Source organism: Phyllostomus hastatus, unplaced genomic scaffold (assembly GCF_019186645.2).
Source record: "Phyllostomus hastatus isolate PE091 unplaced genomic scaffold, TTU_PhHast_1.1 phas_contig_29, whole genome shotgun sequence".
NCBI classification, from domain to species: Eukaryota; Metazoa; Chordata; class Mammalia; order Chiroptera; family Phyllostomidae; genus Phyllostomus; species Phyllostomus hastatus.
Window position 1 is genome coordinate 840219 of NW_025333835.1, and position 27464 is coordinate 867682.

Consider the following 27464-nt stretch of genomic DNA (forward strand, 5'->3'; position numbering starts at 1 on the left):
ACAGGAAGTGGGATGCAAAGAAGGCTGGAAAAGAATCTAAAAAGAAATTATAAAATTTAAATAAAGAGACTGTTCCAAGCAGAGAAAATAGCTGCCTAGAATAAATCCAGGAGCTGCATAGGCTAGTTGCCCTGAAGCTGAGTTTGCAAAGGGATGATCAGTTTGAAGGGGATGTGTAGCACAATCCTGTATTTCTGTATTACTACTTTTGCAATTATTACATAGATATGTTGAGCACACTTTTACAAATAGAGAGAGCACTTTTTTTCTCTTTCTATCCCTCTGTCCACTTTTGTAAGTTAGACTTGGCCTCTCTAAAGAATTACCTGTCTCAGTAAGTATTCAGTGTGGGGGGTGGAGGTGGGGAGGCAAAGAATTGGAGCATTGTTAAAACTGTGTGCCTACTCCACCCTTCCTTCTATTGAGTCCAGTGCAGGGTGGAGTGGGTCCGCAGAGTGTGGGTGAGGAAGCTATCCTTCACCTCTCAGTAAACAAACTTTGGCACAGAGACTTGGAGCACCAGACCCTATGTCCCAGTTCTCAGTGAATGCAATAAACATTTCTACCTAAAATTGGACTATTAAGTGACTACCAGTCTCCCTTATGCTTTACTACTCAATAGTATCATTCAATGACCTTATTATAGATTGGACATAACAAAATATCATAGCACAATTTTACCTAAATGACTTTTTTCTTACACAAATATCATTGATCTATAATGAAAGGAAACTCTTTTAGTTGGGCAAAGACAGTGTTAAGATGTGTTTATAAACAGAGGCAAAAACAGAAAGTACCTTCTGTGAGATTTGGAAGAAGGGACAACAGGAAGGTTCCAACCTGAAAATATCTTCCCCTGTAAAGATGAAGCAAATATTCCTGGGAAGATTATGCCTTCTCTGATCTTCATGCTGAAGAGACTACATCAGTGTTTTTATTTGGTGAGAAATAAGGCCTTGAGTGCTTAAAGAGAAGAGTCTGCAGATATGGAAAAACCCTGCCAAAAAGGAGACTTAGCACCTTAAAATCAAATCTTTTATATCTAAATTTTTCAGAAATTTATCATAGCTTTTACTTGAAAGAGCACTATGAAAAACTCTCTTACTTTCCTTGTTTTAGATTTGTACTTCCTTAATACTGTATGGTTTTGACCACCTACTGCCTTTCTTTTGTCATTTGTTTGATTTCCTTCCATTGCTCCCAAACTCTTTTTGGAAACTATTTTAATCTACTCTATTTCTGCTCCTGAATTCCCACTTGATCCCCACTGGTCATGTTTATTTATTAAATCACAATTGTTTCCTTTCTCAGGTCTGGAGAAGCATGCCTCAAGACATGATCATTCCTTAGAAAACATGAATGCAAGGTTAAATTATTGAGTCAATAACTGCATCTACTAAAAATACTGTGATCACCCTTCTGCTTTGTTTTATTGAAGACATAGGTTAGTAACTAATTTCTATGCTTTAAAAAGTGGGAAGAAAATTTCACTAGATAATGTGAATTAGGAACATTTTTCTTTAAAAATAAGAAAACACCTGGCTTTATACCTTTTTTGTATGTGCTAGTCCTTAATCATAGCTACACCTAAGACTCCTGTTTTCATTCTCTTTGTCTCAAGCATCCTTTTACCCACATGTATTTGTAAATTTTTTAAAAAACTTTGCAATTGGTTTTGCCCTTGCTGATGTCAATTAGATGACTATCATTTGAACTGAATGCCAACATATAGTGTTTACTATTAGGTTAAAAGTTTCCTTGGAGTGAATCCAGTTCTTTTAATCTTTTTTTTTTTTTGATAAGCAATGGCTTTCAAAGTTCTGGCTTGAAGATCCTTATTTTGAATTAGGACTTCTTATCTCCCTATAATTTGAACAATTCCAGATTATATGGACATCTCCTGAGTCTACCAGTCATCCTCTATTAAAGCTGTACATTTAAAAGACTAAAGGAGAATTTAGGTGGTCATACTGGACCAGGCAGCTGAATCAAGGACACTAAAGAACGTACTAAGAGAATGTTCTACCACTTCTGTCAGTTTTGTTTGTTTGTTTATAAAAATTAAAGTATAGTTGAGAAAAAAATATTATAGTAGTTTCAGGTATATAACGTAGTGATTGACAATTATATACCAGAAAAATCCTCTAATGATCTGTCACCATAAAAATTTATTACAATATTATTGACTATATTACCTATGTTGTACATTACATTCCTTGTACATTTATTTTACAAGTGGAGGTTTGTACTTTTTAATTCCTTTCACCCTTTTTTCCATTCCCCCTACTATTGTCAATTTAAATACCACTGCCAAATCATGCAGTTCTCTAAAAGTTCACTTAGTACTGGTTTATGGCTCAAAACATTTTGCATGTTTCAGCCCAGTAGCCAGCCCTCTGCATTCGTCTGAGTTAGGGAGCCAGTAAATGGAAATAACCCAATTTCCAAATGTAGACTCAGAGGCACAGAGAGCTTAAATAACTGCAATAGATCACCAATTCAGACAGCAACACTGTACACACAGGGGACCAATAAGGTATCAAAAGACATTTCATAAGACTGAATGTAATAAACTCTCCAGCGATGGTGTTCCTTTAAGTAGCAGATACACAAATTTGCAGTAAGATAAAACACTGCTGCAGTGGACACCACTTTATCTCTAACACTCAGAAAATAACAGGCTGACTTTAGACAACACTACCCACATAGGGAAATTTTGTTTCCTGAGCCATTTTTTTTTAAATTACCTTATTGTTGTTCAATTAGAGTTGTCTTCATTTTCTCTCCACCACTCCCTCACACCCCAGCCAAACATACCTTCCTCCCTTGCTTACATCCTCCACCTTGGTTTTGTCCAACGTGCTGTGCTGTGTACCCTAGCTTGTGGGGTCTGAGACATTGTGGATGGGGGACAGACATTCACACAGACTACAGAGTCCTGTGGAGAAAAAGAGCGAGTGGCTTCACTCTCAACGGGAGCAAAAAGCCACGTCCTCCACCATGATAGGCCTTTATTTCTCTTTCTGGTCACTTTACATGATGGTCCTCATTTACCATACACAGGTTGGGTTTTGGTGGTTACCTTTTACAGAAAACAATGGTGCCAATGCCGCTAATCACATCACAGAAGAGGGATATTTGCAAATGAAAAGGGAAGAGTAGTTACACTCTTCCTGGGAAGGTTTAGCATGGATTTTAGGAAGTTACTGTAAGCACTTGCTGTCTCAATTCAGGGTGAGGGAGTTTTTAGCAAAAAGCAAGTCTCAAAGCAGCCTAGGCACATTGCAGTTCTGATTCCCCATGGTAGAACCTATCCATGGGCATGGGTCCTGTGCATCTCTGAGTGGGAGCTGTGCTCATGCCACGCAGAACAGTCCCCTACAAGTAGTTGTTGAAAACTCTTCCCCCAACCATCCCCTCCCCCATCCCCTCTGGCTATTGTTAGATTGTCCTTAAGTTCATGTCTCTGGTTGTATTTTGTTTACTTTTTGTTTTGTTAATTATATTCCAGTTAAAGGTGAGATCATATGGTACTGGTCCTTCACCACCTGGCTTATTTCACTTAGCATAATTCCTCTCCAGTTTCATTCATGCTATCGCAAAGGGTAGGAGCTCCTCCTTTCTTTCTGCTGCATGGAATTCCATTGTGTAAATGTACCATAGTTTTTTGATCCACTCATTTACTGATGGGCACTTAGGTTCCTTCCAGCACTTGGCTATTGTAAATTGTGCTGCTATGAACATTGGGATGCATAGGTTTTTTTGGATTGGTATTTCAGGGCTCTTAGGATATAATCCTAGCAGTGGAATTGCTGGGTCAAAAGGCAGATCCATTTTTAGTTTTCTGAGGAAATTCCATACTGTTTTCCACAGTGGCTACACCAGTCTGTATTCCCACCAACAGTGCACTAGGTTCCCTTTTCTCCACATCTTCTCCAATACTTGTTTGTTGATTTCTTTATGATGGCCATTCTCGCTGGTGTGAAGTGGTATCTCATTGTGGTTTTAATTTGCATCTCTCTGCTGGCTAATGATGCTGAGCATTTTTTCATATGTCTCTGGGTCCTCTGTGTGTCCTCTTTGGAGAAGGGTCTGTTCAAGTCTTTTGCCCATTTTTTAGATGGATATTTTGTCTTCCTGGAGTGGATTCATGTGAGCTCTTTATATATTTTGGAGATCAAACTCTTGTCTAAGGTATCATTTGGCAAATATATTTCCCATATAATTGGTTCTCTTTTAATTTTAATGCTGTTTTCTTTAGCTGTGTAGAAGCTTTTTCATTTGATGGGGTTCCATTTGTTTCTTCTTTCCTTTATGTCCCTTGCTTTAGGGGACATATCAGTGAAGATGTTGCTACATGGAATGTCTGAGACTTTTCTGCCTATATTTTCCTCTGGGACTTTTATGGGTCATGAATTATATTTAAGTCTCTCATCCACCTTGAATTTATTTTTGTGTATGGTGTAAGCTGGTGATCGAGTTTAACTTTTTTTTCCATGTAGCTGTTCAGATCTCCCAACACCATTTGTTGAAGAGGCTATTTTTACTCCATTTTATGCTTCTTCCCCCTAGTCAAATATTTATTGACCATAGAAACTCAGGTTTAGTTCTGGATTCTCTGTTCTGTTCCACTGGTCTATCTGTCTGTTTTTATGCCAGTACCAGGCTGTTTTGATTACAGTGGCCTTGTAATACAGTTTGATATCAGGTATTGTGATTCTTTCTACTTTGTTCTTCATTCTCAAAATTGCAGCAGCTATTCTGGGTCATTTATGGTTCCATGTAAATTTTTGAAGTGTTTGTTCTATATCTGTGAAATATGTCATTGGTACTTTAATAGGGATTGCATTGAATCTATAAATGGTTTTGGTTTGTATGGCCATTTTGATGATGTTCATTCTTCCGATCCGTAAGCATGGTACATGCTTCCATTTGTTTGTGTCTTCCTTAATTTTTTTCTTTGGTGTTGTACAGTTTTCTGAATACAAGTCTTTTACCTCCTAGGTTTACTCCTAGGTACTTTATTTTTCTTGTTGTTATATCAAATGGGATTTTTCCCCTGATTTCTGTTTCTGATATTTCATTGTTGGTGTACAAAAATGCCTTTGAGTGCTGAATATTGACTTTATATCCCACTGTTTTGCCAAATTCATTTATTCGGTTGAGCAGGTTTTGGCCAAGTCTATAGGATTTTCTATGTATACTATCATGTCATCTGTAAACAATGACAGTCTTACTTCCTCCTTTCCAATTTGAATGCCTTTTATTTCCTTTTCTCATCTGATTGCTATGGCTAGGACTTCCAATACTATGTTGAATAGGAGTGGTGAAAGTGGGCATCCTTGTCTTGTTCCTGATCTTAGCCAGAAATATTTTAGTTTTTGCTCATTGAGTATGATGTTGGCTGTAGGTCTCTCATATATGGCCTTTATTATGTTGAGGAATGCTCCCTATATTCCCACTTTGCTGAGTGTTTTCCTCATAAATGGATGCTGTACCTTATCAAATGCTTTTCCACATCTATTGATATGATCGTGTGATTTTTGTCTTTGCTTTTGTTTATGTGTTGTATTATGTTTATTGATTTGTGAATATTGTACCATCCTTGCATTCCTGGGATGAATCCCACTTGATCATGGTGTATGATCTTTTTAATGTATTGCTGGATTCAGTTTGCCAATACTTTGTTGAGGATTTTTACGTCTATGTTCATCAGCGTTATTGGCCTGAAGTTTTCTTTCTTTGTTATGACTTTATCTGGTTTTGGGATTAGGATGATGCTGGCCTCATCAAAAGAGTTTGGGAGTCTTCTATCATTTTGGAATATTTGGAATAGTCTGTGAAGGATAGGGGTTAGCTCTTCCTTAAATGCTTTGTAGAATTCTCCTGTGAAACCATCCAGTTCAAAGCTTTTGTGAGTTGGGAGTTTTTTGATTACTACTTCAATGTCATTAGCTGTTATTGGTCTGTTCAGGCTTTCTGCTTCTTCTTCATTGAGTTTTGGAAGATTCTATTATTCTAGAAAATTCTCCATTTCACCTACATATGCAAATGCCTTGGCATAACCATATTTTTCAGACCGTAAGATACAGCTAAGTTTTAGAGGAGGAAAATAGGAAAATATTTTTGAAGCAAAAAATGTGGTAAAATGTTTAATAACATAAATAACATAATATTTCACCAATGTAAATGTAAACAGAACTCAACAGCAGCATTAACAACCATTATTCCTCCCAAATTTGGGGAGGGGGGAAAAAAAGTGTGCCTATAGCCCAAAGAATGTGGTATTTCTTCATAGTACTTTCTTACAATCCTTTGTATTTCTGTGGTATCAATTGTAATCTCTCCATTTCACTTCTGATTGTGGTTATTTGGGTTCCCTCTCTTTTTTTCTTGATGAGTCTGTTTCAAGGCTTGATGATTTTCTTTAGCATTTCAAAGAAGCAGCTCCTGAATTACTGATCCTTAGAATTTTGCTTCTAGTCTCTATGTCATGTAATTCTGGTCCAATCTTGGTTATTTCCTTCCTTCTACTTGTTCTGGGATATCTTTGTTGTTGTTCCTTGAGTTCTTGTCAATGTAGGGATGGGTTGTTTATTTGAGATGTTTCTGTCTTTTTAAGGTAGGCCTGTATCACTATGAACTTCCATCTCAGGGCTGCCTTGTCTGTGTAATCCCATAAGTTTTGGATCCCAGCAATCCCATAAGGTTTGGATTGCTGTGAGTTCATTTTTATTTGTTTCCAGAAAATTTTTTATTTCTTTCTTGATCTTATTCTTGACCCATTCACTGTTTAATAACATGGTATTCAATCTCCATGATTTTGAGTGTTTTTGTGTTTTTTTTCCTTGGTTTTGGGTTTCAGTCCCTTGTGGTCAGAGAAAATGCTTGATATGATTTCAATTTTCTTCAATTTATTGAGTCTTGTTTTGTGTCCTATCATGTGGTCTATGTTTGAAAGTATTCCATGTGCATTTGGAAAGAATGTGTATTTTGTTTCTTTGGAATGAAAGTCTCTATATATATCAGTTAAGCCATTTGATCTAGGGCACTGTGTAATGCCACAATATCTTTGCTGATATTTTGTTTGGGTGATCTGTCCATTTTTGACAGTGGGGTGTTGAAATCCCCCACTGTAATTGTGTTGCTGTCAATAACTTTGATGCAGTCCTCCAAGATTTTCTTTATGTATTTGGGTGCTCCTATGTTGGGTTCTTCCCTTGAGTATTATGAAGTGACATTCTGGGTCTCTTTTTATGGATCTCTTTTTCAAGTGTATTTTGTTTGATATCAGTGGTGTTACCCTGGCCTCTTTTTCCTGTCTATTTGCTTGGGATATTTCCTTTCTAGCCCTACAATTTCAGTTTCTGTAAGTCTTTTGTTCTGAGGTGGGTCTTTTGTAGGCTGCATATGTGTGGGCCATGTTTTCTTATCCAATCAGCTATTCTGTGTCTTTTGATTAGGGCATTTAATCCATTTACATTTAAGGATATTATTGACAGGTATACTCATTGCCATTTTTTCATACCTGTGTTCCTCTCTCTTTCACTGTTTTCCTGTTCTTAAAGCAGACCTTTTAGCACCTCTTGCAGAGCTGGTTTGGAGGAGGTATATTCTTTAAGGCTTCTTTTGTCCAGGAAGCTCCTTATTTGGCCCTCCATTTTAATTGATAGCCTTGCTGGATAAAGTAGTCTTGGTTTCAGGCCTCTGGTTCTCATTACCATTCTTTTTCTAGCTTGGGTGATTTCTTGCCATTCTTTTCTAGCTTGGGTGATTTCCATTGGGAAGTCAGCTGCTAATCTTACCAGAGCTCCCCTGTATGTTACTTCCTGTTTTTCCATTGCTGCCTTTACGATTTTCTCTTTGTCTTGGAATTTTTCCATTTTAATTATCATGTGTCTTGAAGTGGGCATCTCTGGGTTCCTCTTGATTGGGACTCTCTGTGTTTCCTGGATTTGTGTGACTTTTTCTCTCATCAAATTAGGGAAATTTTTCATCATGACTTTTTCAAACAGGTTTTCTATCCCTTGCTCTTTTTCTTTTCCTTCTGGTATCCTTATTATATGGATATTGTTACGTTTCATGTTTTCCTACATTTCCCTTAACCCCTCTTTTTCTTTCTGAGCCTCTTTTCCTTTTTGTTCTCTTCCTTGGTATTTTTTTTCTACCTTGTCCTCCAATTCACTAATCTGAACTCCTCCTTCATGGAGGTTTTGATTCCTTCTACTGTGTTCTTCAGTTCAGAAATTGTATTCTTCATTTCCTCTTGGCCCTTGTTGATAGTTTCTATTTCTTTTTTCATGTTGATATAGTTTTCAGTGAGTTCACTCATTTCTATTTCTTTTTTCATGTTGGTATAGTTTGCAGTGAGTTCATTGTAGTTTCCCTGTAGTTTTTGGTGAGCTCATTGAGCCTCCTAATAACCATTGCCTTGAATTCAATATCTGATAGTTGACTTGCCCCTATTTCATTTAGTACTCTTTCTGAGGTTTCCTTTTTTCCTTTCATTTGGGAATTGTTTCCTTATTTTCCCATTGTTTGTGAGACTCTTCTTGTTAGCCTCTGCTTTTTAAGTTGATTTGTTCTGACTCCCTGGGTTTATGGTGTAAATTTCTATGGTAGAAGACCTGTGAGATTCAGTGGCACAGTCTCCTTGATCTCCTGAGCTCGCTAGTCTTGGGTTGCCATTTATGCTGGCTCTCTGTATGTGTTTTGATTGTTGTTGGGTCCTTCTTTTGTGGGTCCTTCCCTCAAGCTCGTTAACTGAGGGTCATTTCATCCACCACATCTTGTATTCTGTTGTGCAGGTGTGGGCAGGTTGTGTTGAAGCTGATTCTTCTGTGTGTATAAAGTTTTCATGTTTCTCTCTTGCTCTTGTTCAGTTGTTTGTTTTGAATAGTTTCTCCACCATTTAGTTGTATTTCTAGATAAGTCCTAGGTTGAGTTAGCATGGCTTCTACTCCCTTCTTTACCTTCTTCTGTTGTTATTTGTTGGTGGTTCCTTTGTTGGTGGGTTTCTTCTTCTAGCAGGTGTTCACAGCTTCCACCTACTCTTTTTTTGTGATCAGTTGGAGGGCGGAGGTAAAATGGTTTAAGACAGTGGGAGTGTATTCCATGGTGTTTAAAGTACCATCCTGTAGAGTACCTCCTATACCCTCCTGTATATGAGATCCTTTGGATATGTATAGTGTTAACCATGATATTTCACCAAACTAGTCACTTTTTAGATAGGATGGAAAGAAGATAAGACTCTTGTTAGGGGGGAAGGATTGTGAGTTGGATGTAGAAAGCAGTGAGGTTGTGGGAGGTCAGATTATGAAGTAAAGTAAGAGTAAAGGCTAGAAAATAGGTGTAGTGTGTTAAAGAATAGAGTTAACCACAACAGTAATAAAGTTCAGGAAACAGTAAAGTGAACTAAGATCTGGGATGGGTGCTGTGTAGTATTTACAATTGTATGGAACAGCAATTATTTACATTAGTAATGGAGCCACAATCATATGACAGAATCTATGTGGTCTAGATAACAAGAATAGGAAGTATAGGACCTAGAGTAGTGTGCTAATAGAATACAAATGAAGTGAAAGACCAAAAATTAAAAATACACTAGGAAAGACAGAACACGGGAAACCAGTTAAACAATGCAATTTAACAAGCCAAGTGAAGAAGACTAAAGAGAAAGAAGATAATTGCAAAGCTACTAATAAAATAAAAGATGTAAGAATAATGAAAAAAAATAGTAATATAAATATACAATAACTTGCAAGTTCTCTGGAGTAGCAAAGTGAAATTTGTCTCACAGTGTCAGCTTTTGGCATGACCCCTCTTGAGTCCACCTCTGGTTTTTTCACAGCTCCAGGTTTTATTGTCTCACCTGTGGGAATTAAAAAAAAAAAGGAAAGAAGGAAGCAGGGATAAAAAGGGAAGTAAAAGAAGAAGGAATAAAAAAAGAAAGAAGGAAAGAAAGGAAGAAGGAGTTAAAAAAATACAGCAGCCTCCTGCTGGCTTCAAACTGGCCAAGCCAGTTCTGCTGGTCTTCCTGGCTGCAGCAGGCTGAGGGGAAATTGGTTTTGCTTTTCTTCCTTCCTGAGCCACACTCTTTGAACTGTTCAAAGTTGTCCAGCCTCTAGCCTAGTTCCTCAGTTCTGTACCCAGCCTATGCCTTCAGTCCACCAGTTGCGCTGCTGTCCTTTAGGTGCACCATTTAGGGGCAATTCACACACCATTTTCTCACTCTTTGCTCTCCTAGATGCTAGGGACTCTCAGAGTTCCTTCAGGCTAGTTCAGCCCCCGCACTGAATTAAGTCTTTCCGGGCCTTGCTGACTCCCTGAGCCCTGCAGGTCTTCTCTGTGGGGGCTCCTCTGCCTTCCTCTTAGAGAGCCAATCTGCATAGTTGCTACTGCGGACACATGTGAGCACCTCTTCTGCTTCTTCCCCAGGAGTGCAGGGGTTGGGTGTGAGGTGCCTCAGGGCAGCAGAGTCAGGTGCACTTCCTCCCGGGGCTGTGGCCTTGAGCACTCAGCCTCTGCTACTGGGGTGGGACAGGCAGCCTTGAGTCCTGAAGGTTCAGGTGCACATCATCCCTGGGGCTTCAAGTGTGAGCACAAGGCCTTCCATGCCACCACGTGGCTGGGAAGGGGTAAGGGTACAGGAGGCCAGGGCAATTGCTGCAGGAGAATTCCCCAAACAGCCGCTGAGTGACTCTTTTTTCTCTTTTTCTTTTTAAAAAATTCCTCCTGTTCAAGCCTGATGCTCCATACAAGGGCCTGGCCTCTCACACACCTCAACTCTCCAACCAGACTGGGGACTATCTGGGTTAGGGTCTGCCATGGCCCAACTCTCCCCAGCTGGTGTCCACAGTCTCAGTGGGTGCACACAACCCCTGTGTGTTTGCCACTTCATCCTTATTCTGCTCCCCCCCGCCAACTTCAAACACCCAGGTCCCTCCCTGTGCTGCTCAAACCTTGGGAGAGAGCAGTTGATCTGGCTATCTCCCAAGAATCCTATGACAGACCTGAAAGGCACCAGGCCTGGGGCTGCAGCCACCCTGGTCCCCATGCTGGTCCCAGGGACCTTTTGTCCTGAAGCACTCTCCTTACTGTCTGTTTTTCAATGTCCTCTACAATTGTGGGTCTCCAATCTTCATATATGCTGGGATACCACTGGCTGTTCACTCTGTTCCTCAGAAGATTGGCTAAGTGTTTCACCCATGCACAGGGAAGTGGACTCTGCTCCCACCTATCTCGTTGCCATCTCTCCTGAGCTATTTTTAAACCAGTTTTCTTTCAGCCTTGGCTGAGAGTATGGGCTGTAGGGTTAGAAATGCCAGAACTCAAAACTTGGCCCTACCACTATGACCCTGAGCAAGTTCCCTAACTTGTGACTCAGTAATCCCCACTACTAATGGGGATTAGTAATAGTACATACCTCATACAGGGTGCAATGGAGATTGAACATGTTAATTCACATAAAGCATTTAGAGAAGAATCTGACACATACTCAATGTCAGTTGTTTCTCATGTTATCATTTAATGTGCTCTCTTTCCTTCTTTGGAAAGCCTTCTCATGCCAGGGTCCTCTCATTCTATTACTTCTTCCTATCAAAATAGTAAAGGATCCAGTATCAGCCACTAACATTGTAGTGAGAGTTTCATATTACCTCTGTCAGCTGGTTTGCTTACCAAGCTTTGTCTCTAATTATAGAATGAAAAACTTTATTCCTTGTTAAGAAATTTAGTGTACTATTAATGTGTTTAGAGAGGGGAAGGTGGGAAATGAGAACAGGAAAAACCTCAGTCACCCCTGAAACTGTCTAAAGGAACATGCTTAAGTGTTTTCAAGGTTCTTCTTTTGTCAAAGAGAAGATCTACCTGCTTGACTAGAACCCCTTCCTTTTTGTCAAATCCCTTCTCCTTCCCTATTATGTTTCTTTCTATCTCCACATGAAAAACTTTCCCTTTCCTCACCTGTAATATTTTTTTTCTTTCACTCTGAACCTAGACCTCCAATTGCCAAGAATGCAGGGCCTATTTTCATGTGTCCTCTGTTCTGTCAACTACTTTTGGACTAGGATCTCCTCACCTTAATACTGCTTTTCCAGGATCATACTATTGTGTAGACCAAAGCTAAGAAGATCTAAACTGTAAAAGTATAATTTGCATATACAAAAGTCACACAGGCTACAAGCGAGTACTTCCATAGGTGAGTGCTTACCAATTATGTCTAATTGTCTATCAACATAACAATATACTCTATATTAAATATGTTAAATATTAACTTTATTAGTCTTATTTGAAATAACAAAACTGATAATTTATGCTCAGCTTTCTTCATTAATTGTTGTCATAAAATTATCATTTAATCATAGTCTCATCCATCACATTTCTGCTTTTGGACACGTGTAATTAAACATGTGAAATTCAACTCTCAATGCTTTCCTGGGCCAGACAAAAAGTAAGGAATGGAGAGGAGAAGGAACCAAAGGTTAGAGTAGATATGAGACAAAGAATTCCTAAAGGCCCAGAATTAGTTTTTCACAGAGCCTTTCCCTATATTTTACCACCCAGAGGTAATATTTTAAAACCACAAGTCTTTAGAGTCAATGTTTCTCAGATTGGAGCTCCAGTCATTCTTGAATGACAATCTAACTTTCAAACCCTCTTCTTTTTTTCCTGGAAGAAATAAAGATTATAGTTCATATCACAGTTTTATGTGACATAGAAAACTTGATTCGACAAAAACACTGGCCAGTTTTTTCTTATAGCTCTGGTCAGAGGTCAGATCTGAGGTGGTTGTTAATCTATTAGCCTTTGTTTTCTAATCTTTCCATTCTATATTTTATGTCACTTGTTAAAACCCCATTATTTGTATTTTTATATGAAGTTCATAGGCATTTAAATTTTTTATTCAGTATCTCACCAACATTCTATTGTACATGTTTTTAAATGTTTTGTGTCTATTCATAGTAACCCCCAAAGTAACAGATTTCATTTCCTTCATCTAGTGTCTCCTCTTACCTGTTTTTCTGTCATTATCAATCTTGTACCCTTCAAATAGGATCAGGATCATACCTGTTTCCACAGACATCAAACTATTAGAAGAAATATCCTCATTGGAGCCAACTTTAGAAGTCGCCTATGCTTATTCTAGTGTGAGTGGGCCAGATGGAAAGTACTTGACTTCGCTATAATCAATTTAGGACATATAGCCTTTATTTTTAGTACAATAATGCAATGGTTTCTAATATGTTCCATAAAAACTTCAAGGGTTTGACAAAGGATTTTTGAGTATCTTAGAAAAAGGAGTGTATCACAGTATATGTATTTGATTTGTGTCCCAATTTATCTTCTCCAATCACCACTATAACAAACTACTATTGTATGGATAATTTAGTAAGAATCTTGGGTATGTTTGGCCAGATATGATATGATTAAAATTTTTAAATTCTAGTCATATTTTATGCACATGCTTAATATTTATTGAGTACCTATTATGTGCCAGGATTTACTTAGATTATTTACATTAGTCATCTTATTAGCCCCTTTTTTATAGATAAAGAAGCAGAGGCTTACTCAAGGTCTCAGGGTAGAAACTAAGCCAGAACTGAAACCCTAGAATTTGGTTGCCAAATCTATGCTCTTAAACATCATGCTATGCTACCTCCTAACTGTGACACAATAATTTACAAATCAAAATTTTCTTTAGTGTAGTTAAGTTTTGCCCTACCCCTCCACATACCTCATCTTGACAAGTGTCTAGATGATAAGCTTGGAATGTCAGGTATTATGGGAATCACATATCTGGGGGACCCTCATGCAAGTGATTCCCAGATTCTTATGCAGTTAGTTGAGAGCCTATCTAGATTACCAAGTTCTGCAGCTCAGTAGAATGACAAAGATGACCATTCTCATTTAAAATCCTCACCTGAGGACTTTTGGCCAACTGGAGGGATAGATAGACACAGTGTACCTCCTTGCACAACCAAAAGAAATACAACAACAAATTTAAAAAGCAAAAAAACCAGAACTGTCAGAAAATTGAACTTCATGGAAGTCCAACAAGCAAGGAATAAAGAAGAAATATTCATCTAGACTGGTAGGAGAGGTAGAGATGGGCATCTGGGTGGGGAGAACTCATGGGAAGGCAGTGGCTGGTGCACTGGGCAGCCCCACATCTGCGTACAGATAAACCAGGAAGAACAACTGGGGAGCGAGACAGACTGCACAACCCAGGGTTTCAGCACAGGGAAATAAAACCTCAAAAGCTCTTACTAAAAAAATCTGTGAGGGTTGAGACAGTGGGAGAAACTCTCAGCCTCACAGGAGAGTTCATTGGAGGGATCCACAGGGTCCTAGAATGCACACAAAACCACCCAGCCGGGAATCAGTTCCAGAAGGTCCCAATTTGCTTGTGGGTAGTGGTGGAGGTGACTGAAAGACAGCAGACAGCTGAATAAGCAGAATTGTTCCTTCTCAAACCTCTCTCCCACATATAGCACCAGAACAAAGCCACCTAGGTTGCCCTGCCCTGGCAAATACCTAAGGTCCCGCCCCTTACTCTGTAATAGGTGAACCAAGACCAAAAAAAAAAAAAGTCCAAATAAAAGAACAGATCAAAGCTCCAGAAAAAATACAACTATGTAATTAAAAGATAGTCAACCTATCAGATGCACAGTTCAAAACACTGGTAATCAGGATGCTCACAGAATTGATTGAGTATGATCACAAAATACAGGAAAAAATGAAGGCTATGAAAAGTGAAATAAAGGAAAATGTATAGGGAACAGTGATGGGAAGGAAGTCAGGACTCCAATCAATGGTTTGGAACAGAAGGAAGAAAGAAATATTCAACCAGAACAGAATGAAGAAATAGGAATTAAAAAAAAATGAGGAGATGCTTAGGAACCTCCAGGGCATCTTTAAATGTTCCAACATCTGAATCATAGGTGTGCCAGAAGGAGAAGAGGAAAAGTGAGAAACTGAAAGCTTATTTGAACAAATAATGGAGAACTTCCCCAATATGGCAAAGGAAATAGACTTCCAGGAAGCTCAGAGAGTCCCAAAGAAGTTGGATCCAAGGAAGCACACACTAAGACACATCATAATTACCTTACCCAAGATTAAACATAAGGAGAGAATCTTAAAAGCAGCAAGAGAAAAGGAGACAGTTACCTACAAAGGAGTTTTCATAAGACTGTCAACTGATTTCTCAAAAGAAATCTGGCAGGCAAGAAGGGACTGGAAAGAAGTATTCAAAGTCATGAAAGGCTAGGACCTACATCCAAAGATTACTCTATATAGCAAAGATATCATTTATAATGGAAGGGCAGATAAAATGCTTCTCAAAAAAGGTCAAGATAAAAGAGTTCATCATCACCAAACCCTCACTAAATGAAATATTAAAGGGATTTATCTAATAAAAAGATCAAAACTATGAATATTCAAATGACAACAAACTCACAACTATCAACAACCAAACCTAAAAAGAACAAGAACAAAAACAAACTAAACAAACAACTAGAACAGGAACAGAATCACAGAAATAGTGGACATTGCATGAAGGGCTATCAGCAGGGGAGGGGGAGAAAGGGGGAAAAGGTACAGGGTATAAGTAGCATAAATGGTAGATAGAAAACAGACAGGGGGAGGTTAAGAATAGTATGGGTGATGTAGAAGCCAAAGAACTTATATGTACTACCCATGGAGGGAATGCTGGTGGGAGGGGGTATGCAAAGTGGAGGGGAATAAAGAGGGGGCAGAAATGGGACAACTGTAATAGCATAATCAATGAAATATATTTAAAAATATTGAAAAATAAAATCCTCACCTGAGGATGTATTTATTGATTTTAGAGAGGAAGGGATGAGGAGAGAAAGAGAGAGAAGGAGAAAGAGAAAGAGGTATTGATATGAGAGTAAAACCTCAATCAGTTGCTTCTGGTGTGCACCACACCTGGGGATCAAACCCGCAACCGAAATACACGTCTGACTATGGATGGAACCCAACCATCTGAGCCACCAGTCCACAGCTCTAAAGATGATTCTTGTGGCACAACCTCCTCTCAAAAGCCCTTGGGTCAGCACTGCTCAGGGAAGGGAATTATATTCCCTTTTATCCCCTAACTCCTTTGGTTCTTGGTTGCTCTGCAGACCAGTAAGCTGCTCTGGGAGGCTGCCTTCTGACTTCTTACAAGTCTGCAGGGACTTTCTCTAGGTGGCCATTTCTCTGTATCTTTGGAGGAATTGATGAATTTCTGTTTTCTTATTATTCCATCTTGTCAGACTCAGTCTGAGATACCTTGGAGGCAAAGGATTTATGCTGCAGACATCCAACATCTTCTGACCCCACCAAATTCCTCACTACCAAATATGGTGACCTAGAGCTCACAGGTGCTACTCCGAAGTCTGTAAACAAGCCCACACTGGCCTCACTCCCAAAACTCCTTTAGCCTTTACCCCAGACTACCCATTATGTGAAACATTTTGAGGCTGTCATCATGATGACTGTTTAGTGGCTCAAGAAACCTGTAACCCAGTCTACTTTGGGCAGACAGAGCCCTTGCTTCTCAGGGTTCCCACTCCATGGACAGGAATGAGATAGACAGGCCTCTATCTTTCCTAGAAAGGCCTGGAGCTGTTAACTTGTTCTTGGGCCACACAAGCTAGACTTCCTTATTCAAAAGCAGCTTTATCTGCTGGAGGTATTCCTGAAAGGATGCACTGAGAGAAACTAGAGTAAAAACTGATCCAAGTTTCCTTCTTCCTAATGACTCTAGGATTGAGCCCCAGTCAATTAGTCTATCTTGACCACCCTTCGCTTGAGCACAATTTCTTATATTGTTATGGGAATTTTTCTTTAAAGCCCAGAACCCAGGATTCATTCATCAGTCCTTCCATCCCTCTCTCTATTCACTGATCCACTCACCATAAAGCATTTACTAAGCGTCCCCTATAAGAGGCTGAAAAGCAGTTGAGATTACAATGATTAATAATACACAGTCCCTGCCTTAAAGGGCCTTATAGCCTATTGGAAAAGATCGAAAAATTGGCAATTACAACTATCACACATTGTCATAAGTAATGTTATTTGCTTTTTGGAGCACGGAGGGGGCACATGCAAGTGGCATTGATCTTTCTTTTCTCTCTCTGGGGAGTAGGCATATCTCATCCCATTGTCACTTCTGACCATCTTCATTAGGCTCTTCAGGGTGTGGGTAAAAGTTCAATTTATAAAAGGCAAGTGAAAATGCTGCACCCTTTCATAATGAATCAACTCACTTCAGAAGTGAAAGTTAATACAGGGAGAAAACATGTTTTTCAGCTTGAGTGAGGTTTTGTTCTTTTTCTTTTTTAAATGAAATATTTGGAACACTGGCAACTGCTGATATCTGAATTATCAGGTTCTATCCTGTCAATTCAAAATATTTGTTGTGAATTGCAAATTATCTTTTTTCAGGCTTCAGTGAGTGCATTGCAGTGTTTACAGTTAATGATGTCTCAGAAGAACAATTATTTTGTCATGCACCTTAACTTTGAACATGTTGATGAAGCAGACTACCTTGAAGTTCTCTCTTAATGTTTTAGACTGAGGAAGACATTCATAATTCCAGTAGGTCTTAATTTAGAATAACCCTACTATTTCACTGCACCCTTTGTAGACTCACAACAATTACCTTAGACCTCCTTCACTTTCCCCAGGGTAACATCTTGCCCTTCATCCAACCTACTGCTTCAAGAATGTATAGTTAAGTTAAAGGTTTTTTCATTCTTGGATTCCATCAATTCTTTTTTTTTTCTCTGCAAGACACCCTGAAGTTTACAATAAACACTCTACTTAGACACTTTACTTGTGTCTTGGCCCATTGTTGGCCTGACACAATCAATGGCTCAAATGCCCATCTTGTTTCAGTAGAAAACCACTCTTGGATAGAAAAATGCATATAATCAACACTTTATAGATTCTAGACCCTATGCTAAGCACTTTCATGTATTTCTTTAATCCTAAAAATAACTCTACAAGGCAGGTAGAACAGTAACTCGCACATAGTTGATGCTCACAAAAACTTGAGTAAATAAATTACAATTTCCATTTTAAAAACTAGAAAACCAAAGATGAAAGAGGTCGTGTTTGCTGAACATAATTCAGTGGCCAAAGCAGTTCTGCCTCTTTGTCTCCATGCTCTCTGTATGATGTACCTTCAGAGCCATATATTCTCTGAGAGGTTTATGGTGCATCACCATTTGATACCCTAAGGATTTTCTAAGTCATTAAAATCAACACTTACTAAGTCCCCTCAAGTAATCAAAGTCCTTTGACCCTCAAAGGTGAAAGCAACAATAAGGCTTTATCTTTGTGTCTGTGTTGTAAAATGTCTCTCCTGAATCTTATCTGTCTTCATAGCTGAATTTTTTGCCATCCAAGCCACTTTTTTATTATAATTGGGCTTACCGTATTGAAAAGTAGTTGATCCATGGACATGGATGTCTATGACCACTTAGAAACTGTATTTTTCATTATAACTGTATTGATTTGCATTGTTTATTTATGAGCTTCTTAAAGAATTAGTTTATATAACATAATTACTATTTTATTCAGATTCTTTAAGTTTTAAGAACAAAACTTAAGCTAGCTTGTGTGTGCAGGACAAGAAGCTCTTATGTAGACCAATAAGGAAGACAGAGATCATGGGGATTTGTGAATAGACACATGATGAAGCTGAATGTTATGGAAAGTGAACCTAGGAAGTTGTCAAGCACTGGGCTGGTCCTAGGGACTACGACTTGCTCCCCTCTCCCTCTCATGGGCCACATGGTCTCTTTCTTCTCACTGCCTTTTTATTTTCTTATGCCATACAGGTCTTTCCTCTTTCTCATAACATTTACATGGACTTGGGTTTTGCTCCTTTATAAGTTTGACTTAGCCCATCATGGCCTCTTCACCTTCTCTCTGCATCAATTTTATTCTCTCTTTCTTTCTCTTTTTTTTTTGGCTTAATGAGAGAGAGAGAGAGAGAGAGAGAGAGAGAGAGAGAGAGAGAGAGAGAGAGAGATGGAGAGATAGAGATAAAGATAGAGAGAGAGAGAAAAACAGAGATGTTTCCAGACTACTTTTAAAGTCATGGATAAATGGATCTATGGGCAGTAAACTTTGCTCCATCTTCATGGCTACCATTTTAGTTAAATCACTATCATCCTCCCCTGAATTAGTACAGTAATTTTTCCTACCGCTATTTTCTCCCACTCCCAAATCCATTTTCCATAACCTTCAGAAATTTCTCATTGCTTTCATCACAAAGTACAGATACTTAAATGCTATTACAAGACTTTTCATAATTGAGCCTCATCATCTGCTCCTTGGTACATCTTTACCCTCATTTCTCACTTCTCCCGGTTGTACTCTGCCTCTTATTTACTGAAAATATTAAAGTTACTTAATATATACCATATTTTCACTAACCTGTGGTTATATGATGTTCCTTTCATCAGGAAAATTCTTCCTCTACCACTATAACTGCCCTTCTACTTAGTTTTCAACTCTCAGCTTAAACATCCACTTCCTCCAGGAAGTCCTCCTTGACCAGGTCACTTGACTATGCTGCTATATACTATCCTGGTACTGCACTTTTCCTATCATATCAAAACTATTTATGTTTTGTCTGTTTAATTGTCAGTCTTTCAAGAGATTTTAGGCTTCATGATAGCAAGGAATATATCTGTCTTGTTCACCACTGTGTCCCTAGCATATAACAGGCACTTAATCTATATTTAATAAATGAGTAAAGGTCCCACCAGAGGTTACTTATACTATTAGATATTGGGAGTAGGGGCAGTTCATGACATGGATGCACCTTAATTTTAAATGATATCTCTTAAAGCAGGTCTGTGAGATGAGAGGCTTTCCTTAGTAGGGACTATGGTCCTGATAGGCAACATTGTTGAAATATTTAGCAGTTAGCAAGACCTGATCCCCTTTTGTGACCTTGAATACTAAATGACTTTATTGGGTTGTAGGATTCCCATGAAGCTCAACACACAGCAACCTACTGGCTAACTGCCCTCTCTATTCCCACTGCAACAAAAGTAAAATGTCAACTTCTCGCCATGACCTGTGAGATCTCACACAATAAGGCTTCTTCCTGACACTCTCAGTTCATCCTATCCATGCTGTCTTACTGTGCTCCAGGCTCCTCCATTCCTCAAACACCCCAAGTTTATTTCATGGCCTTTGAACTTACTATTCATTCTACTGGGAACTCCCTTCCCTAGATTGTCACAGTTAGGTGCTCCTTCGCCACCTTGGTTTTTAGTTAATACATCACCCTTCCTCAGAGAGTCCTTCCCTGGCCAGCCTATGTAAAATGATCCCCACCCCTTCATAACATTTATCATAAAGTAAAATTATCTAATATATTTGCTTCCTTGTTAACTCTGTCCCCCATGAGAAGGTAAGCTCTCAGAGGGAAGGGGATTTGTTTGGCTCATCCTCTGTTGTATCATCAGAATTTAAAACAGTACTTAGGACCATAGTTGCTCAATAAATATGCTGAATGAATGAATAAAATGAGAGAATGAACATGAAGTCTTGTGTCTAGAGTTGGCAGATTTTTTTTCTAAATGAATCTTCAATATTTTAATGCTGTACCCTTTCCTGAGAAAAATGCAAAAAAGAAGACAGTTTAGCCAAATGCATGCCAACTCTGTTTTCTACTTTCCCCTGAGGACTTCTCCATGCTCCTTCATTCCTCTCCTACCTATTCCTGACCTTTTATCCTTTCTCCTGATGGTCTAGCACAGAGCCAGTCCTCAGCATCTTTTCTTTCTTCCTATTGCTTAGGGCCATTCTGAGCCTAACAAGATCCCTAGGGCTCATGCCACACAGAAATTGCACATATACCAAGTATTACTTGAAATAAGAGGATTAATTAGAGTTTTATAACCTCTGGACTTCTCCTCATATTGCTGTCTTTGACTCATAGACATGGGTCAGGCTCTTTACTCACGTTGGTGATATAAAGTTTACTTAGGATGCAAACAAGGCAAAAAGATAGTTTTGCAAAGAGATTTAAATATGTATCTCTTGGAATGGTCACTTCCCTGGCTGGTGTGGCTCAGTGGACTGAGTGTTGGCCTGTGAAACAAAGGGTTACTGGTTTGATTCCCAAGGCACTTTGCCTGGGTTGCAGGCCAGGTCTCCAGTGAGGGGTATGTGAAAGGCGACCACACACTGATGTTTCTCTCCCTCTCTCTCTCCCTTCCTCTCTGTCTAAAAATAAAAAAAAATCTTTTAAAAATCTTTAAATAAATAAAAACATCTTTAAAAATGGTGCTTGTGTTCTATAATTCCATTACTTCACACCTAAATCTGGCATTAAACACACTGTGGACTTGGTGTCCAAAGACTTAAAGAATCACTAATGCTGCTAAAATCAAATGATATAAACTCTTTTTGAAATTGTAAGGCCTTTGCTGAGGAAGCTACTTTTTGGAAGCCTGACATCTGAGGACAGGGAGTCACTATGCTCCCCACTGGCCTAAAGCTGCTTAACTCATGGGGAGGTTTATGGACCACACCTGGCTGATGCCCAACATGTTGAAGAACAATGAGTTATCCAAGAAAAGTCAAGTGCCAAGCCCCAGAGAATCTGAAAATACAAAGAAACCACTGTTCTTTCCTGACTAGTGTAAGAAACCTCTTTTAATCTCATTGCTTTACCTCAAACATTTAGCAGTAAACTCATTCTTATGCCTTTAATGATAAAAATCTGCTGACCAGCATTGGAATTAGATAACATAAGTTTGGATGTATTCTAAAGTAAATAGAAAAAATGGGAAATGATGATGCAGTTATATCAAAAAGTTCAAATGGATTGGAAATTTAGTGATTTTGAGATGGATTCGAGTCTATGTCCTGCTGCTTCAATGTCTATCTCTGTGCCTTTGGTGGAGGGATAAAGTAACTTATTTGTACTCAGGGTCATGCAGTACTTTCTGGACTGTGATACACATTCAGAGACATTAAAGCAATCTGAGGCAAATTTTGCTGATTGAACTACATTTTTTAGCTCATAAGGTATTTTTCTAAATTAAATCAAATCAGTAAACATTTATCAACCATCTGCCTATCATGTGAGAGTTAACACACAGAAATGAACAGGATTTGAAAGCAAGGAAATGTAAAAAAAAAAAACACTAAAAAACCCAGCAGCATGGAGATTATAGTTAATGTTTTCTGGATTGTCTTCTCCACAGAGTTAGAGACAGGAAGTGAACTAACTTACTAAAAGTCAAAAAGGAAACTTTTTCTGGGAAATATCCCTTAGTATGGCCAAAACAAATATTTTGATCTGGGAGAAAACAAAAGTTATTATGGATGTAAAACTGACCTTCACATTAAGATGTTAGGGTAACTTAAAACAACTTCAAAAAAAGTTTTAAAAAATTAGTGAACATTTATTATGTGGAAGGTACTGGTTCTATAAAATTTAAAATGTGTCTGACATTCATGAGGACAAATTTAAACCTAAATAATTCTGGTCAAAACATGAATTATACTGTGCAAAATAAAATGTTCCTTTGACCTCAAACCATTTTTGTGGCTGTTATTTAGGAATGTTAGATGGAGAATAAAAAAATTATTGCACTCGAAGTTCATGAAATTGGCAAAGCTTATCCTGATTCCTTGTGTATCCAATGGAGAAATATCAACTAAGTGTTGGTATAAATAGGTGGATTTGTATTGGGTTAATTGTCCATACCCTAGCAGCACTGAATTATTGATTGATGACTGCTGCATTCCAGAATGTTCTTAAAGGCTTGAAGGCTATTCAGGTTAACTGAAATATCATATCATTGTTTTGTATTGAAATTATATCAATTTCACCCAAAAACATGAGCTGAGAAAAACAGGGAAGGACATTTAGAGTTTATGTAATTTAGTCACTCCTTCAATTACCTTAAATTCTATCCTTAAATCAGATTAGACCATGAGAAGAGTGATCCAAGTACCTGGCAGCACCTCAGTGAGCTCTCCTCCCACACCAACAGGCCAGGGCCCACCCACCTTCCTATCTGTTCTACTTCACTGATCTGCACAGCCCCCCTGCCCAGCAGGTCCTCTTTGTGTCCAGCTCTGTTGTCCACATGTGGATACCAAGGCCTGGAGATTAAGTTGCCCAGGTCACATGGTAAGGAAGTGGGAGAACTGGGATTTCAGCAGGATCATGGATTGTGGATCAGAAAATGCAGGTCTGGGCAGCTGATGGCAGAGAAGAGGTCCACCCCACTATCTGGGGAGGAAACCCCAAGATGTTAGGCTTTTCCTCCCTCAGGAGGTTTTTGGTGGTCACAGAGCAGGGGCCAGTGGGGTCTGGTATAAGGTGGCAAGCAAAATAGAGAAAGGTTCATGCACATGCCAGACTTTCCCTGTGCTTTTCCAAAGTCAAGAAAGGTGCTACTGCCTAGAAGGCAAACCCAGCCTATGACCCCGTTCCAGATAGTCTTCCTAGACTACAGTCTCCTTGCCTTCCAGCTCTGCCCCATGGAGCTGCTAGATAGGACACAACAGACCTGTGCAAGGAAAACCAATTGCAGAGACAGTGGAACTGACTGTTTCACGGGATACCTGGGGTAGATTGTTCAAACAATCAAAAGAGCAGCAAAATGCAGGGACGCATATGGCCTAGTGTGAAGTAAAAAAAAACATAGTTTTCTCTAATATTCTTACAAATATGTGAGGAATGACTCTACCCTCCCACATAGCTAGTGGTAGGGGGAGTGGAGGTCCAAATTACTTTGGGAATGGGACTGTGGGACACTCCAGTAATAAAGGTCTGGGAAGATCCTGAGGAGGCTATGGATTTTAGTCTGAGTTCTGGGCTTGCCCAGGTTATCTCAGGGTCTTGGGGGTACAGAGCCCTGTGTACCCACTCTCACCTTAGACCAGTTCTGGCCATTGATGGACATATGAGGAAGCTATACCCATGTGCCAGTTCCTTCATGGTTTACTGGGTGAAGTTCTGCAAAGACAGTGCCTGATATCCAGGCCAGAAATATCAGGGCCTACCTGAGCTTCACCACAGGGTGAAACACCACCACAAATCACCACCCCCAGATTAGGCACAGAGGGGCATCTGGGTAGATCTACAGCCAGGGGAGAGCAAATGACATGTGGAGGGCCCCTCTCACCACCTACCTTAACCCCACCATACCACACACAAGGAAGAAGGGGCAAGGGGTGTGAGGTTGCCTACGTGGGATCACAGTGGCCTGGACTGAACTGGCCTGCCCTGGGCTTCCCTGTGTTAAATGAAGGTACAACTTGCTGACAGCATACAAAGTGAGGTCGAACCCACTGCCTACAGTGTGTGAAAATGATTTTATTCTTGACTCTCCAGCAGTTGCAATCTTTAAAACTCAGGGACAGCTTAAAAACATCCTCTTATTTTGGCTTTCTCCAGTCAAGTGAGCTATATAGGAGGCTGTCTTTAGAATGTGGGTGCCTCGTTACCAGAGTAACTTCCATTTTGTTCTGTCACAAAGGAAGTAAGGTCACTTCAAGGCTACATTACTTGGTCCCTTTTATTCAATCAGACCTGAAAGGTTCCTCTTAGCTAAGATTGCTCATCCTCCTCACTCATCTCACCTCTATAGCTATACACAGATATCCAACACAACCTTCCCCATAGTTCCATGAAAATATAAACAGGGGTCTAACTTTAAGGAGACAGAATTGAGTTCACACATTTTTTTTCCTGACTAGTTCTGTGTCCAAGAACAGCCACCGTGCCTCTCAGACCTACCTGGTCTCCTAACCTTTGTAGTTGGGATTATGCTAGATATTCCTAGGCATATCACCAGGTGTATGTGACATAAAACCCAAAACACCAGTGTGCTTGTGTCAATTTATGATGCAAATCTTAGAAATGGAAGAATACAAAATGAGGTGGATGTAGCACAAAATACCACTTAAAATAGGCTTGTGTTTTAGCTATGTGATATTGGGAAAGTCAGAAGCCACTTGTTACCAAACAACCAGTGGGGTTCTACCATTCATAGCCAACAGGCAAAAACTCTGGAGGCCAGAGTTCAGTAGAAAGGAAAGGAATCTTTTATTCAAAGTCTACACAGTTTAAAATAATGGCAGGTTTCTGCCTCAAAGCCCATTTCCTCTAAGACACCCATAGAAAATCATTCTGCCACCCCCTGCCAACTCAGCTCAAGTCTGCACTAGGAACCTCTTCTCCCACCCAAAAGTATCATCCATTAAGAAATGTAGGTAGCTTAGCTGGTTTCCAATCACTGTCTGGCTTCAGGCATCTTGTAGAGTCTGTGCATCCAGTTGTCCTGCTTGCGGTGCACTGTCCCCCTCCTCCTGCTGCTGCCCTTTTGTGTGTCCTGCAAAGCATAATTTCAGTTGCTCCTGTGGCTTCCCACATGAGGGGAGAGGCATGGGGCTTGCCACTCAGCCGCTTGTTGCCAAGGGTCCACCAGCCTGAGGCCTCCCCCACTTTAACACCTTTCTTTCTGCTGCAGTACCACCAAAACTGGTACCAACTATAGGGAACCGCTTTTCAAGATGTGGAAATGTAGCTCAGCATCCCCATGGAAAACCAGTGGGAAGTGAGTTCGCCCACAAAGAAGTTCTCCTGTGGGAAATCAGGCCTGCATTATAATTAGGCTTCTTTGTGACTTGCTCTTGCTAAAACTCGCTCACCCTGAGTTCAGGCAGCAAATGCTTACTGCAGATCTTTAAAATAACTTCCTGAAGTCTGTGCTAATTCTCCTAAGGACTGAAGTGTAACCAGACCTGTTACTCTTATCGTTCCTTTACATTTGCAACATTTTTTTTCCTTGTTAATCTGTAAGAAGTAATCAGTAACATCCCTTCCATTGCCATCTGTAAAAAGTAATTACCTAAAGCAAACCTAAATATAATGAATGAAAACCTTCTTTGATATATGCTATTAGAAAGCCAATAAAAGGTGAGGCAAGGGTCAGGGTGCTCTCCTCTTGAGAGAATAGCCATGCTGTCCCTTTTCCTCCACAGGACTCTGTAGTCCATGTGAATTTGTCTTGTCTCATCCATAACAGTGTGGACACAGTGAGCCAGTGTCCATGTCAACCGACAGGTTCGATAAGCCTGCCCAGTCTCCAGAGATTGGAATGGCAGTGGGGTGTGGGAAATTCCCAGTGACAGGACTATGCTGGAGATGTGGGTAGAGAGTGGCTACCCCTGATGTAGGGCTGTTTCATGGTTTGAGGCCTCTACTTCTCAAGCTTCCTGGGATCTTCTGGGGAAGGGAGGGGACTCACTGGGTAGGGGTGGAGGTGGTTGTCAGGATCCACTGAGCCCTTTCCAGAAAAAGGGCTGGAGGGCTGATCAGAGGACAGAGGTCTGGAAGTGCAGAGAAAGAGCAGTCATTACCCAGGAGGCTTAGACAAACTAGGTAGAGGACAGAAGAAGAATCTTGGTGTTCATTTCACCAGCTGCTCCTTCTTCAGAGAAAGCCCTGGACTCAGATCTTAGAATGATTTGGTTGACTTTAGAAACTCAACTTCTTTTTTTCAAAATTATACATGTACATAATATTTTTAAAATTTCTATTTATTTTCATTTTAAATTTCAGTGTGCATTCAGGGGACTTCCAGCCAAGATGGAGGCATAGGTAGACACCCTGTGCTTCCTTGCACAACCAAAATAAAGACAACAAACATTTAGAAACAAAAAGAAACAGAGCCCTGGCTGGCGTAGCTCAGTGGATTGAGCATGGGCTGCGAACCAAAGCATCGCATGTTTGATTCCTAGTCAGGGTACATGCCTGGGTTGCAGGCCACGGCCCCCAGCAACCGCACATTGATGTTTCTCTCTCTCTCTCTTTCTCTCTCCCTTTCCTCTCTAAAAATAAAAAAAAAAACAATACTGACAGAAAATTGAACTGTATGGAAGTCCAACAACCAAGGAGTTAAAATAGACACATTCATCCAGACCTGTAGAAAGGGTAGAGTCAATGGCTGGGCAGAGAGTGGTTGAGGCAAAAAAAGTGCTGGCTGGTGGACCCAGCGAGGAGGCAGATTGTGGAGAGGTGTTGGCATGCAAGGTGGCCGGCTGACCAGGCAGTTTCAAATTTGAGTGCAGCCAAACCAGGCAAAACTGTGGAGTGAGACAGATGGTGCAACCCAAAGTTCCAGTGTGAGGAAATAAAGCCACAAAACACCGCTTGAAAACACCTGTGGGGGTAGAGGTTCCAGAAGAAACTCCCAGCCTCAGAGGAGAGTTAGCTGTAGAGACCCACAGGGTCTTAGAATGTACACAAACCCAGCCACGTGGGAATCAGCACCAGAAAGGCCCACTTTGCTTGGGGGGAAGCAGCAGAAGGGACTGAAATCCAGCAGAGAGTGGAGCAAGCACCATTGTTCCCTCCTGGAACCCTCCCCTACATACAGTGTCACAACCCAGCAACTGGGTTGACC